General features: G+C 39.7%; 1 long non-coding RNA gene across 5 annotated transcripts in view; it reads right to left on the bottom strand.

Moving 5' to 3' along the window:
- LOC113897078 overlaps positions 1-15,694 on the bottom strand; it is a 111,139-nt gene that overhangs the window by 17,467 nt on the left and 77,978 nt on the right. For 3 of the 5 annotated variants that reach the window (XR_003512238.1, XR_003512241.1, XR_003512242.1), the window contains exon 4: positions 9,881-9,987. The exons of 1 other annotated variant lie outside the window; for it this stretch is intronic. This is a non-coding gene — a long non-coding RNA (uncharacterized LOC113897078). Of the gene's footprint in view, positions 1-9,880; positions 9,988-10,514; positions 10,859-15,694 lie in introns of those variants that run through there. One more of the 5 variants, XR_003512239.1, reaches the window with a different exon arrangement.

The raw sequence follows: 15,694 nt of genomic DNA, 5'->3' as shown, positions 1-15,694 counted from the left end.
TGCGACTCCATGGACTGTAGCCTACAAGGCTCCTCTGTCCGTGGAACTTTCCAGGCGAGAGTACTGGAGTGGGTTGCCATTGATAGATACAGATATTAATAACATAGAGAACCACACAGACATAAGAGAGTGTACATATATAGGAATTTACGTATATTCTTTAGCTCAGTCCACTGAGAAGGATGTGAAGCAGTGAAACCCTTCAAATCAGAGAGAATTCCTTAGAGATCAACTCTTGGTTTCTAAGTAGCATTTTCTTCTAAGAGGGACCAGAGCTTCTTGGGAAAATGGCTGATTCTAGGGCTGGAGAAAGCAGAACACAAAACAAACTGGAGCATTTTCTTACACCAGAGAATCATTTGGAATTACTCACACCATGAAGGGGATATACTAAAAGGACATAGAATGCCAATTTGAGAAGATCCATGGGTCAAATCTGGGTAAACTGACATCAAAAAGGTAATTTTAGTAACAAATCATAACATGGCAAATTAAATGTTAAAACATAGGTTCATACTAATAAATGAATACAACTTTGACGATGAATGGATTTTTATACCCTTCCAAAGTAACTTTCCATAAAATAAAATTATTCAGTAGGGAAAGGAATAATAAGTTTATAGGAGAGAAACCTGACAGATAACGTCTTAATCAACTGATCAAATTGAACATCATTGGTAATGGGACAAATCAAAATCATGTATCACATGATAAGATACAATGCAAAGAACACAGCATTCCTTCTGTGAGATTTCCAGCTCTGATGCATAAGCTGAATGTAATCATGGGGAAATATCAGACAATCTAAAATTGAGAATAACCTACAAAATAATTGGCCCATAATTTTCAAAACTGTCAAGGTCAATAAAGCCTAGGAAAAGACTGAACCACTGTTCCATATTGAGGAGACCAAGGGGACATGATAAGTAAGTGCAAATACAAGTATTTTCTTTAATAACAGCTTCATGAAGATAAAATTCATAACACATAAATTTCACCCTTATAAAGTACACACACTGATGTTCTTTTTATGTTCAGAGATGTGCAACCATCACCACCACTTAAAAACACTTTTATCACCCCAAAAAAGAAGCCTTGTGCCCAGTAGTAGTCACCCCTATTCCCTCTCCCAATATCCCCCAATCCCTAGGAACACTAATCTACTTTCAGTCTACGGATTTTCCCATTCTTGGCCTTTCATATAAATGGAATCACATAATATGTGATCTTTTGTATTAATATAGTAATTGGCTTCTTTCATTGAGCATAATATTGTCACTCAGAGGTAGAGCATATGATTGCACTTCATTCTTTCTTTTGGCTGAATAAAATTCCATTACATGGAGCTAACACATTTTGTTTATCTATTCATCAATTGATAGACATCTGGGGTTGTTCCCATTTTTGGACTGTTATGAATAATGCTGCTATAAATGTGTGTATACTTTTTTGTATGGGTAGCATGTGATTCTGAACTGGGTATTATCGGGATGTGGTTGGAACATATGACAGAACTTGAATGGAATCTACATATTAGATGTTAGCAATGTTTCAGTGTTTAGTTTTGGTGGCTGTATTTTGATAATGCAAGAGAATATTTCTGGTTTGTAGGAAATATACACAAGGTACTTAGAGTTTGTGAATATTGTGTCAGCCACAAACTCTCAAATGGTTCCAGAAAAATAGTTATTTGTATTATAGTCACAACTCTTCTCTAAATTTGCAATTGTTTCTAGAGAAAGAGAGCTCACGAGGGAGAGATCACATTCATATAAACAGATACTAAAATATATTTGATAAAATTCAGAAATTATTCTTTTAAATTGTAAAAATAGCTGAATAAATTGACATTTACTTAGCAAATGCATATTTGTTTTGATACATATCTCAAACAAAAGCCAGCATCATGCTTAATAATTAAACATTAAGGTATTCCTAATAAAGTCACAAACAAGGATGTCCATTATCACCGCTATTATATACCATTGTCCTTGAATTTCTAGCTAGCACAATAAGACAAAAATAGATATGAAATTCAAATATAAGTTAAAAAACATTTCAAATGAGTATGAATGCTTAGTAAGCTCACCAGTTAAATAACACATACACACACACAAAAATAATTTTTCTATAAATCAAGAATAATCTGATAGAAGACTTAGATAGAATCTGATAGAATGCATCTGATAGAATGCATCTACTTATAATGAAATAAAAAGCCAAAAAGCAAATAAACTGAGAAAATTGGGGGAGATAAATATTCTTTGCACTAAAATAACTACTCCAAGCCATTAAGAAAAAATAAAAATGCCCTAGTAGAAAAATGGAAACTGGTATGAAAAGTTAATTCTCCAAAAGAAGATGGCAATAGACAAGTGAAAAAAATGTTCACTCTCTTATTAAAATGCAAATTAAAACAACAAAATATTACTTGTTTTTGTTCTTCAAACTGTCAAAAATTTTTATGAGTGCAAGTGTGTAGAGAAATCGGTATTCTTGCTGTTGCTGATAATACATCCACATTAGTACAGTATTTCTAGAAGACAATATGACTTATACAAACTAAATTTTAAATATTATATCTTTTAGTCCAGTAATTTCACTTCTAGGAATTCACTTTAACAAAAAATGTAAATATATTTATGTTCTTGATTCATAGACATAGAAAACAAACTTATGGTTACCGAAAGGGAAAGAGTGTGGAAGAGGGATGGATTAGGAGTTTGAAATGAATAGATTTACACTACCTTATATAAAATAGATAAGCAATAAGGATTTACTGTATAGCCTCAGACGGTAAAGAATCTGCCTGCAATGCAGGAGACCAGGGTTCAATCCCTGGGTTGGGAAGATCCCCTGGAAAAGAGAATAGCAACCCACTCCAGTATTCTTACCTGGAGAATCCCATGGACAGAGGAGCCTGATGGGCTAGAGTCCGTGGGGTGGCAAAGAGTCTGATGTGACTGAGTATACAGCAAATACATAAGGAACTATATTCAATATCTTATAATAACCTATAATTGAAAAGAATCTGAAGAATATATATATATATATCGACATATATATATAACTGAATCACTTTGCTGTACAAATTAACAATACTGTAAATCAACTATAATTCAATAATTTTTTTAAAAATTTAGCTTCATGGATGTTTATTAAAGCATTAATCATAATGACAAAAAAATCACAACCTAAATGTCCAACAGCAGAGGACTAGTTGACTAGTCTGTAAAATTTTGATATGACTATAAAAATGTTATATGAAACATGTTCACAGAGGACTGTTCAGCATTATTGCAAAATGCCATCCATAATACATATCCATCCCTATGCTATAAATAATTGGTTTATACATATCAACCTGTTAATAATGGTCATTTTGCTTGTTCACATTTTCCACTTTTCCCAAAATTTATTTCTATAACCAGAGAAGTCATCACATCTTCTTTAAAAAGAAAAAAAAAGAAAAAGGTCCAGAAGTGTTAGATAAGTCAATAACATGCAGTGAGAAAAAACAGAGCTTTTTCTTTTTAAAAACTTTTTATTTTGTATTGGAGTATAGATGATTAACAAACCATGTTGTGACAGTTTCAGGTGAACAGCGAAGGGACACAGCCATACATACATAAGTTGTCCATTCCCCCCCAGACTCCCTCCCATCCAGGCTGCCACATAACATTGAGCAGAGTTCCATGTGCTATACAGTAGGTCCTTGTCGCTTATCCATTTTAAACATAGCAGTATGTACATGTCCATCCCCAAATCCTCAGCTATCCCTTCCCCGCATCCTTTTCCCTGGCAACCATAAGCTTGTTTTCCAAGTCTGTGAGAATAACAGGGCTTTTTCTTATCAACCAAGTTCGGCTCTGGATCTGAAGTCTCAAGTGACTGCCAACCAACCACAACTGAGGCCTCTCTGGAAGAAGTGGAGGTAGGTCATAAGCCCACTTTACATTTTGATATTTGGACAAAGCTTGGAATGTTGTGTTCAGCTAGGAGAGGTACACAAAAGTACAGTTTTCTGGAGAGTCTGGTTTTCTCCCTCTGGGAGAGAACCAGAGGATTCTACAATTAACAGCCAAAGGAGATGAAGAGCTTTAATCCACTGAAAAGAAGAATTAAGGGGAAGATGTAAAATGCTCTTCAAATTTTCCAAGTGGCTATCATGAGAAAGAGAGATTTGATTCATTATCCTAGTGGTTCCAAAAACAGAACAAGAACCAATGCACAGAAATTTCCCAGATAGTATCTGGGGAAAACTGTAAGATGGAACGTGCTTTCTAACTCTCCAGCTTCTCCATCCACTTAGGCTTCCAAGTCTTCTTTTGCTACGCCTCTTCCATGACCTACTGAATATCCAATGTTAATAATTTGTTACTAATGGCAGAAGACCTACGGGTGATTTGTGATAGAGTGGTATAATATGCTTGCAAATTAATATAATCTGATGAATGATTATATTCCATATTGGTGGGAATTTATTGGAGGAGGAATCCTCCTGAAATTCATTGACAGGTAAATGAGCGTGAATGCAACCATGTATACTCTCCTTGAACCCAATGAATGAGAACAAATCAAAAGCTCTGACCTTCCTATCTGATTCTCATTCATCAGGCTTACACTCGAGATGGCAATCTTAGGCTGCCTTCCTATCTTTCAGACTACTGCCGAGGGAAAAATGGCATCCTGCCTTCCAAGTGGCACCTTCACATTATTGATCCTGTCCTCTGGGACATGACCTTCCAACTCTCCATTGCTGATAGTCCAAAACTGCTAACAATAGTGGAGACATAATCAGACCTCAAGCATAAGACAAGAACCAGAGCATTTAATGACAACTGGATCTTAAATGATGGGAAAATTAGATTTCACTTCCCTGGTAGCTTTATCTTCCAGTTTCCCAACTCACAATCCTTTATCTTGTGGAATAACCAACTGCCTCCAGCACTCCATAAATACAAGCCTTTCCACACCTTCCTGTTACCTCCATCTGGAATGCCCTTTAGATTTGTTATTGCCTGGATAACCTCTGTCCATCCTTGACTCGGCTCAGGATGCATCTGCTCCTCCAGGCAGCCTTCCTTCAATCCCAGGCTCCGTGGCATGCTTCCCTGCTGCATCCCGTTTGAATCTCCACTGTATCATCTTAGACCAAGTGCTGTCCAAGAGAAACCTAACAGGGGCCACATGTATTTAATAGCACAGTTTTTAAAAATTAAAAAGAAACAAGTGAAATTAATTTTAAGTATTTTATTTAGCCCAGCATATCCAGGGCTTCCCTGGTGACTTAGATGGTATAGAATCTGCCTGCAATGCAGGAGACCCAGATTCAATCCCTGGGGTTGGGAAGATTCCCCTGGAGAAGGAAATGGCAACCCACCCCAGTATTCTTCCCTGGGAAATCCCATGGACAGAGGAGGCTTGTGGGTTACAGTCCACAGGGTTGCAAAGAGTCTGACACGACTGAGCGACTAACACACACACAATCCAGAATGTTATCATTTCAACAGGTAGTATCATACTAAAAATTGTCTATTAGCTATTTCACATTCTTTTACCATTTCAAGCCTTCAAACTCCACTGTGTTTTTTACATGTAGAGAACATCTTATTTCAGACCAGCCACATTTTAAGTGCTGAATAGTCACTCATGGCTAGTAATGACTGTGCCAGACAGCCAAACCTTAAGCTGAAATAATCTGCTCATGGGTTTGCCTCTGCTACTGGAAGACAAGCCACACAAGGACAAGGTCAGTTTCTTGCCTCTGGTTTCATCAGCGTTGCATCAGTGCCTGACATCCACTGAGTGTTCAGCTAATGTTTGCTAAACTAAACTGAAGGTATTTTGAGAGAAGGTGGAATTTTAGCAGCTGCTCAAATGAAGAGCAGCTTATGTGTACTTATAATAATAATGGTGATAGGAATAATGGCTGCTATTTTGGTCTTGGACTTCATGTTCTTTGCTTTTTAACTATATTATTTAGTCCTCACAACAACCCCATGTACTAGGTAGCATTATTACTTCCACTTTATGGCTAAAGAAAATTGCCCCAAATCATACTGCTATTAAGTGGAAGAGCCAGGACTTCCTGAAATAGTTACAGAAAAGCAAACAACAAACACACATCCCATAATAAATACAAAGTTGAAAGAAAATAAATGATATTCACAGATGTGATAAACCTATTCCAATAGGTAAACCTATTCTTGAATCTCCTTTACCAACTTCACCACCATCTTTTTTGGAGGTTTCATGATCTGCTGAGCTTTACCTTATCCAGGTGTACCTCTTTCCACGTTCCTGAACCAGATCTTTCTGATTTGAAATTACGTATCTTTCAAGATTGCCTTCTTAGCTGCTTGCATTCTGCCTGTCTTGTCAACATGGCAGTGCTTTTCACAAACCACTCCAGTGAACAGTCGTCTTTGGGTATGGAGAGAGAGTGGGGTATAAGCTGTTTTCCTCCACACACTTCCCCCAGAGGACCCCTCCATCTCGCTCACATGGCCTGGGGCGAGGAGGGCTGGGAGGGAGGTGAGCCATCACTGCTGATGTGCGCTTTGCGTACGGAAACTAGGCTGAACTGTGCTTAAGGAAAATGATAGATAGATTTCCAGTTTTGTGTGTGAGTGTGTACAAAAATTCCATTATCTCTAAACCACAGGAACCAGAACCACATCTGGCAAAGGAAATAAAGCTGGAGACGCAAGGAAAGAATAGATTAGGAGAAGCCTTGAAAGCAGGCTGCTGCATTTAGATTTGATGTGGTGGGAAATAAAGAGCCCTCAGGGGTTTCTGAGCAAGGGAGTGATGTGATGAAAACAGTGATTAAGGAAGATGAAATGCAAGCGGGATGAATTAAAGGGCAGGACTAGGATCTGACAGGAGGCAGTCACCCGGGTCCTGGGAGACAGACAGTGAGAGAGAAAGCCAGGGGATTAGGAAAGGCAACCGTGATTCTCCATGAATGAACACACACCATCCTGAAGTCACTTTACTACCAAGTTACCACCAGCTCTTTATGCTCTTACCCTATTTGGAAAGGCAAAAATAAACCCACGAGGAGCTGAGTGTTTTCATTAAAATGATAATAAAATTTCATCTCTGTGAATGTAATGGTTTAAATGTATGTGCACCCTGCTGAGTAAATGGGCTTCACCGTGAGCCAGTGGAACAGTTAGCAGGCAGAAATGGAGCTCAGAGAGATTGATATTAGGCTTTCATTCACGAATAAACAAATACGGCGAAAACAAAGCAGTTTTTTATGGAGAAAGATAAACATCATAAGATATCACTTATATGTGGAATCTAAAAAAATATCATACAAATAAACTTATATACAAACCAGAAACAGACTGAGACACAGGAAACAAATTTATGATTACTAAAGAGGGGAGGGAGGGATAGGAGCAGGAGGGATAAAGAGGAGTTTGGGAATAAGAGATGCACACAATTATATATAAAACAGATAAATAACAAAGTCCTACTATATAGCACAGGAAACTATATTCGATATCTTGTGATAACCTATAATGGAAAGAATCTGAAAAAGAATATATATAATATAGGATGCTTTTGAATTTTGGAGCTGGAGAAGACTCTTAAAAGTCCCTTGGACAGCAAGGAGATCAAATTAGTCAATCCTAAAGGAAATAAATTCTGAATATTCATTGGAAGGACTGATGCTAATACTTTGGCCACCTGATGCGAAGAGTAGACACATTGGAAAAGACCCTGATGCTGGGAAAGATTAAAGACAAAAGGAGAAGCAGGCAGCAGAGGATGAGATGGTTAGATGGCACTGACTCAAGGCATATGAATTTGAGCAAACTGTGGGAGATAGCGAAGGACAGGGAACCCTGGTGTGTTGCAGTCCATGGAGTCATAAAGAGTCAGACATGACTTAGTGACTGAACAACAATATATATTTTTTATATATAAAACTGAATCACTTTGCTGTACACATGAAACTGATACAACACTGTAAATAAACAATACTGCAATAGAAAAATCCTTTAAAGCAGCCTCTTCTGGACGTAGCCCATAGAACAGAGTACACTTGGCTGTCCCAAGGGGCAGTCCCAGCCAAGAGTGCACCGAACTTACTGCCCTACAGTACTCTGAAATCATCCTTTCCAAGTCATATTCCACAGTGTTAGAAATCCATAAAGAACTTGGGTTAACCAACACTTTTTGCCAATGCCCTATGCCCTAAGTCATCATGTGCTCTAATACTGGCTGCAATTTTAAAGGGTCCAGAGATGCAAACGTTCTTTTCATTCAAGTTTAGATCTGGAAAGAGACTTGAGAACATTTAAATCCAAAGTTTCAGAATATTTTTGAGCTGCACACAATGGAAATACAATGGATAAATATTGAAATGGGCTCCTTGGGTTGGGACCATGGTAAAAGGCCCCAGATTCCACCTCCTCATTCTCCTCCTTTTGCTCCCCTAAACCCCTCTCTCCCTACAGCTTACACACATTAGAACAGAACCTGAAGCCCTCCTCAGGACTTTGGGACTGAAGGGAAAGTAATCTGCAAAACACTGAAGAATCCAGTATTTTGTTTTATTTCGACTTCTTGTGACAGATGAAAAAACTGAAACCCATAAAGCTAAAATGGAATTTCCATTTCCAGCCACTAAATAACTCAAAAAGCTGCCTCTTAGAAACCCCTAGAATGCTGGCTATATGCAAATATCCATTTAAACATATCAAATGAACTCACAAAGGCATAAACTCATCAATTTTAAAATGGGTGTAACCTATGACCCAGCAATTTTACGGCCAAGTATGTGCCCCAGAACAGTGTGGAGATGCACTACTGGGTCACGGAATCACTTTAGTAAATTGCAAATGGCCTATTTTTTTGGTATGTGAAATAGACTAAATCAATCTGGATCATAACTGAATAGACAACAAGAGTGTTATTTTGAGAAACTTTTTTCCACATACAATGTATACACAGATACACAGAAATGTACACTTGTATGTTCTGGGTTTCCATGTACAGTGTATGTTTTACTGTGAATATAGACAAAACGTTTTTGAGAAGCTTTTGTATGTTAGTACAGAAAATGAACAAGAACACTGGTCAAAGCATTGCTCACCATAGTGCAAAATTAGAAACAATCTAATTACTCACGGAGAAGGCAATGGCACCCCACTCCAGTACTCTCGCCTGGAAAATCCCATGGATGGAGGAACCTGGTGGGCTGCAGTCCATGGGGTCGCTAAGAGTCAGACACGACTGAGCGACTTCCCTTTCACTTTTCACTTTCATGCATTGGAGAAGGAAATGGGAACCCACTCCAGTGTTCTTGCCTGGAGAATCCCAGGGACGGGGGAGCCTGGTGGGCTGCTGTCTATGGGGTCGCACAGAGTCGGACATGACTGAAACGACTTAGCAGCAGCAGCAGCTAATTACTCATCAACAGGAGAATGGAGATAGATAGATTAACAGGTAGACTGATGTCTATTCACAAATCATTAGAATATATACTAGTTAAAATGAATGGACCAGAGATTTGTTGCTGAAAGCTAATGCTAAATTCATTAAAAAAGCAAGTTGAAGAATGATATGTAGATAAAGTTTAAAGTTTTAAAACATGCAAAACAAAGAGTACCCACTGTTGAAAGATACATGTGTATACAGAAGAAGTACGAAAGATGCAAATTCAGGACAGTGTTAATCTCTGGGGTGGGAGGAAGGGAATCAGGGGTAAAGGAGGAATCCACAAAGAACTAGGTCTGAAATGAACTCATCCCAATGTTGGGGTTGCTTAAAACTCGATAGCACACACAGTTTTGTTATTGTATTCTCCCTAATTTTTGTTGTTGATTAAAAAAATATTTTGTAAGTCACAGATGCTTACCTGAGACCAGATGGCTGATTGGTGGCATCATCTGGAAGAAAGCTAGGCAGGACCCTGAATCTGATTTCCAAGTCAGTCCTCTTTCCACATGGCTCCCATTTCAGGATCTGTTTGCAAATGAAAGATTTGCATCATTCTGGTGTGAATCTTAGCAACTTATTTTTACCTGAGAGACACTGTTCCCTACAGTCCACCAAGGCCACACTTGCTCTGACTAGAAAGAGCACAAAGCTCACTTGCTCTGCGCGGCTGAGCTGCTGCTTCACAGCTTGTCACTTGGCTCTGTTTTCCAACTTCGCTCATGCATTGAAACAAAACACTGAGCCGCTGAAAGGTCGGTAGAAAGATGATCTAAACGTGCAGAAAGTATAAGCAAAAAGAGAAAGAAAAACAGAGTAGAGGGAAGATTCAGCTGCATGGGAGATCTAGACAAAGTCAGGGGTCACCGTCAAATTAAAGTCAGAATACTGCTAAGGAGCCATAAAACACACAGAGGGTTATTTTAGAAGATGGAAAAAACTTGAAATAATAGCATTTCCTACCTTTCACAATCTAATACACAATCTAATGGGAGGGGGTTTATTAACATTTTTTCTAGTCTATTTTAAGACAAAAACAAAACGACAAATGATACCTTGGCAATGGCTGGCAGAGATTTATTATGCTTCAGAAAAGTTCATGGCAGTGGTTTTTATCATTGGGTCCCTTATACTCTTCAAGTTACATAAGACGCTCTTTCTTCTTCTTTTTTTTCTCTAAGCATAACTTCTGGGTCAGCTTTAGCTTTTCGAGTGCATAAGCCAGAGCTTTCTGCTGTTCAAAAAGAAGGTAACTCTTGCAGTAGAGCGCCAGGAATACATCTTACTCTGAAGTCAAGCATTCAACGATATGGGAATATGTTTTTAGACACTTCTCACTCTGGGATGCCTATCCATTATCATGAGCTGTGAAAGTATTCTTTTCAAGACTTCCCTGGCAGTCCAGCGGCTAAGATTCCACACTCCCAATTCAGGGGGTCTGGGTTTGATCCCTATACCACAATTTTCCCTGGTGGCTTAGATGGTAAAGCGTCTGTCTACAATGAGGAAGACCGGGGTTCGATCCCTGGGTTGGGAAGATCCCCTGGAGAAGGAAATGGCATCCCACTCCAGTACTATTGCCTGGAAAATCCCATGGACAGAGGAGCCTGGTAGGCTACAGTCCATGAGGTCGCAAAGAGTCGGACACGACTGAGCAACTTCACTCACTTCACCACAGCTAAATGTCTCCCATGGCACATTTAAAATTTTGAGCAGCCAAATAGCTAAATACATTTTTTTTTAAAGAGAGAGAGAGAAATTACTCTTTTCATACTGCTGGAGAAAACTCAGACCTGTGACAGAATTCCTTCTGTTGTCCTGAGAGCAAATGTAACAATTAACCTTTACTCAACATTTACTCTTCTAAATACTTGACCTCATTTAGTCATCACCACCTTCTCAGGAAGACACTACTGCTACCCCATTTTGTAGATAAGAAAACTGAGATACCGGAAGGTTAAGTATAATAATATTCTTCAGGTCACCCAGAAAAAGTGGTAGGGCCAGGATTTGAACCCAGCCAGTTGGTTCTAATAGCCTGGGCTTCTATGTGCCCCTCTGTCCAGGAGGTGGTATTTAAAATAAATGAAGGTGGTTGTTGAAATGACAGCACCAGGTTATGTTACAGCCAGGAGCCTCTGCTTCAGATAAAGTAACTTTAAGAGGGAAGTATTTACACACTAGTGAAGGTGACATCAAGGAGATCCAACCAGTCCATTCTGAAGGAGATCAGTCCTGGGTGTTCTTTGGAAGGAATGATGCTAAAGCTGAAACTCCAGTACTTTGGCCACCTCATGCGAAGAGTTGACTCATTGGAAAAGACTCTGATTCTGGGAGGGATTGGGGACAGGAGGAGAAGGGGACGACAGAGGGTGAGATGGCTGGATGACATCACTGACTCGATGGACGTTGGTGATGGACAGAGAGGCCTGGCGTGCTGCGATTCATGGGGTCGCAAAGAGTCGGACACGACTGAGCGACTGAACTGAACTGAACTGAACTGAAGGTGACATCAGAATCCTTTCCTTGTAGCAACCACATTGGCTTTGGGGCTCCTGTGTATTCTACCCCATCTAAGTTATGGCTAATTTCTGCTATGTTCCTCAACCTCCAGAGAATGACAGTAGTGATGGATTTGGAAATGATATTAGATAATCAGAAGGCTTAAGCTCGAGTTCAGTACTGCCACCTACTAACTAAATGGATGTACTTCCCTCGTCTGTGAAATGAGAAAAAGAATCTCGCTATATGGGGTAGTGAGAGTGGAACCAGACAGGGGCGAGGAGAACTGTGATCGTACACTTTCACATTGTTGACCCAGGAATTTTTTTCCCCTTTGTTCCATAAGTCAAAGCAAAACAACAAAATGATGTAAACATCTGTGAAAGACCCATGTGGATACCCAAAAACTTTCTATTGTTTCCTTTCTATTAATGTTAACTTTGGTTAAGTCATTTTTCCTTTTTTATTTTTCATCTCTTAGGAGGGATATTGATCACTGAAGTCTCTTCCAACTTTGATATTTTATAATCCATTTCATCCTAGATTTAGGAGAAGCAAGCCAGGGTTTTTACTTATTTTTAAAATTAATTAATTTATTTAAAATGAAACAATGATGAGTATTTTTAATGATAAAAGGCATAATTTCACAAAGAATATAGACATCTTACACCATTAGACACTTTAACAGCAAAAAAGCAAAGATACGTAAGGCAAAAATCAGAAGAAATATAAAGGAGAAGAAAAAATATATAATCACAGACATACTAACATTTCTCTGAGAATATTTTATCAAGCCACAGAAAAAATAAGAATAGGAGCATCGTGAGTGATGTCATTAATAATTTAAATATAATAGATTTATATTTAATTAATTTATATAATCATATCCTACACAAATATATATAAAATTCTTTATCTCACATGTTGTTATTAGAAAATAATGAGCCAGGGCTTTTAAATGGTAGTTTGGCTACTTGCAGTTACCTTACCTCCTAAAGTGAACGTATGCCTAACATCTGACCAGTCGTATAGGATCCATGAGAAAATCTGACAGCTCTAATAATTAATTGCACCCAAGTTCAAGTGTTAAGGAGAGTTGAATTCTACACCGGAACTAGGTGGATATCTGGTTTAGCCAGCAACCTGCCAGAAGTAGGGGTGGTGGCATTCCAACACTTTCGTTCTTGGTCATGCCAGACATGTAAGAAATGCCAGATAGGATGACCTTTGAGGGTGCTTCAAGCCCTACGATCTCATGTGACTGCTTCACTGATAAGTATCACTTGAAAATGATGTTGGGTATGACCAGCTGTAGCAAGCTGGGAGCCAGAGCCAGGTCTTTCCACAGAGAGACACATCAAATGTGGCCACTGTATCTTGAGGAAATGACTGGAGCATGGTCTTGAAGCAGCTGCATGCCAGCTGAATGATCTGGCTCTGATCACAGTCTGTTACCCAGGCTCCCCGCCCCCAGCCATCCCATCCCAGCCTGAAGCAGATGCTGGGAACAGTCACCCCATCAGCAGCCTCAAGATCCATCACAATGCCCACGAGCTGAGTGGTGGGAACGGTCACAATGAGATAAGCATGGGTGGCCTCCCGGATCGCCGTGCACTGGACACCCATTAATAATGCAGTCTGTGTGTCCAGCCCACCATGCTCACCCTGGCAAGGGCCTCTGCACTGGCCATTCCCTTCAGAAAAGCTTGGTCCCCGGGTCTCATACAGCTGGCACCTTTATGCAATTCAAGTTTTATTTCCAGTGTTACTTTCTTAAGTCTTCCACACTCACACCCTCCCAGACTCTCTATCACAACACTGTGTTTTATATTTCATATAGCACTTCTCACTACTTGGAATGATTCTGTTCATTTACCTTTCTGGTTTATTAACTATGTCCCCTTTAGAATGTTAATTTAATGAGAACCAAAATCTCCTCAGTCTTCTCCAATCTATTCCCAACATGTAGAAAAATATCTAGCAGATAATAAGGAATTGATAAAAAAAATTAGTAAAACTAATGTATGAGTTAATGAGTTAATTCTATCTAGGACAGGTGTGTTCTGGTGCCAAGAGGGCTTCTCTCACCGTGCTCTGCCATGGTAGTAAGATTTCAAGGCTCCAGGGGAGATTTCATAGACACCTCTAAATATGTCCCTATTTCCTGAGCTGTTTCTGTCTTGTCCCCCATTAAAGCTCTGAGAATCTCTCTTTGATCTGTAGGAACTGGCCCCCAACATCTATACTTATCCTATGTAACTTTTTCACTTAGGAATGATTTAGGTTGCAAGTAACAATGATAACAACACCCTATTGTAGTGCACTGCAATGTCAACAAACGAATCATTTTCTCAGGAACCAATCAAGAGGTATTGGGTCTGGTGTCAGTGTGACAGCTCTATTATGTAGACATCTTGGCTTTCTCTCCTCTAAACCGCCTGCTCCTAGTATACACCTCTCATCTGGTGCTTGTCATATCTCAGTCACATCCTGGCACCACTAGGCATTATTTCTGAACTCCAAAGAAGGGGAAAAACAAAGGGAGAAAAAACCATGCCATGTGAATTTGTTGTTCCTTCTTCCTGGGAAAACAAAAGCTCTCTCAGAATCCATATCCAGCCCTTTTCTATTTATATCTCCTGCCCTAGTATTGGGTCTCAAGGCCATCTGCAGACCAGTTCCTGACACAGGGCAGTGAGATCACAGTGACTGGTTTAGACTGTCACACCGTATCTCCTGGGGCTGGAGAAGGGACCCACTTTCTATGAGATCAAGATGTTGCCACATGCTCCTGAACCAACAGATACATCACAACTAAATGGCCTTAGGGTGGACATTTCACCCAAAATTGGAGCTGAGACTCTGGGGAATTGAGAGTGGAAAGCAGACCCCTTGAGCCATCATGTTTCTGAACTTTCTGAAGATTTGACTCTTCCAAGTGTTTAAATTCCATCATATGCTTAAATATCTACCCAATATATTCTCTTTTTTCCTTAAGCTTGCTCAAAGATTGTTTCTGTTATTCAACACCAAAGGGTCTTTGTTACAGGAGCATCTAGACCCAGCATCCATCAAGGCCAGTCAGGAGGAATGGTTGCTTCAGGGTGTCAGACATTCCACTCCTATCCCCCTCAGGAAAGGCAGCCCTTTGGACCAAACACTCTGCTCCCCTCAAGGTGACCCACATTCTTAGACATTATGTCATCAGCCTGACAACTTCCTCCTCTTCACCTTCAGACTATATTTGCTAAGGTCCCCAGTAGACAGGGAGGCTTGCTGGGTACTAAAGGCCTGCCTCGTGACAGAGGGATGGGGTTTGTGCAATAACACCCATGCTAACTGGTGGAGATGTCACATCTCACATCTATGGTATCAGACCTTCTGATTATGAGCCCAGTAGTTTTTTTTTAAGCTATCTGATTATCCAGGAGACACATACATACACACACACACACACACACACACACACACTCACCCTTTCTCTCACATGTGGTTGTGCTAGTCACTCAGTTGTGTCCGACTGTTTGCAACCCCATGGGCTGTAGCCTACCAGGCTCCTCTGTCTGTGGGATTCTTTAGGCAAGAATACTGGAGTAAGTAGCCATTCTCTTCTCCAGGGGTTTTTCCCAACCCAAGAATCAAACCCAGGTCTCCTACATTGTAGATGGATTCTTGACCATCTGAGCTGTCAGGGAAGCCATATGTGCACATACAAAACAGTCATCTACCCCCC

Source organism: Bos indicus x Bos taurus, chromosome 8, assembly GCF_003369695.1.
Source record: "Bos indicus x Bos taurus breed Angus x Brahman F1 hybrid chromosome 8, Bos_hybrid_MaternalHap_v2.0, whole genome shotgun sequence".
In the NCBI taxonomy this organism is placed as follows: domain Eukaryota; kingdom Metazoa; phylum Chordata; class Mammalia; order Artiodactyla; family Bovidae; genus Bos; species Bos indicus x Bos taurus.
The sequence above is the reverse complement of the archived record's forward strand: the minus strand, read 5'-3'. Positions and strand labels throughout refer to the sequence as shown.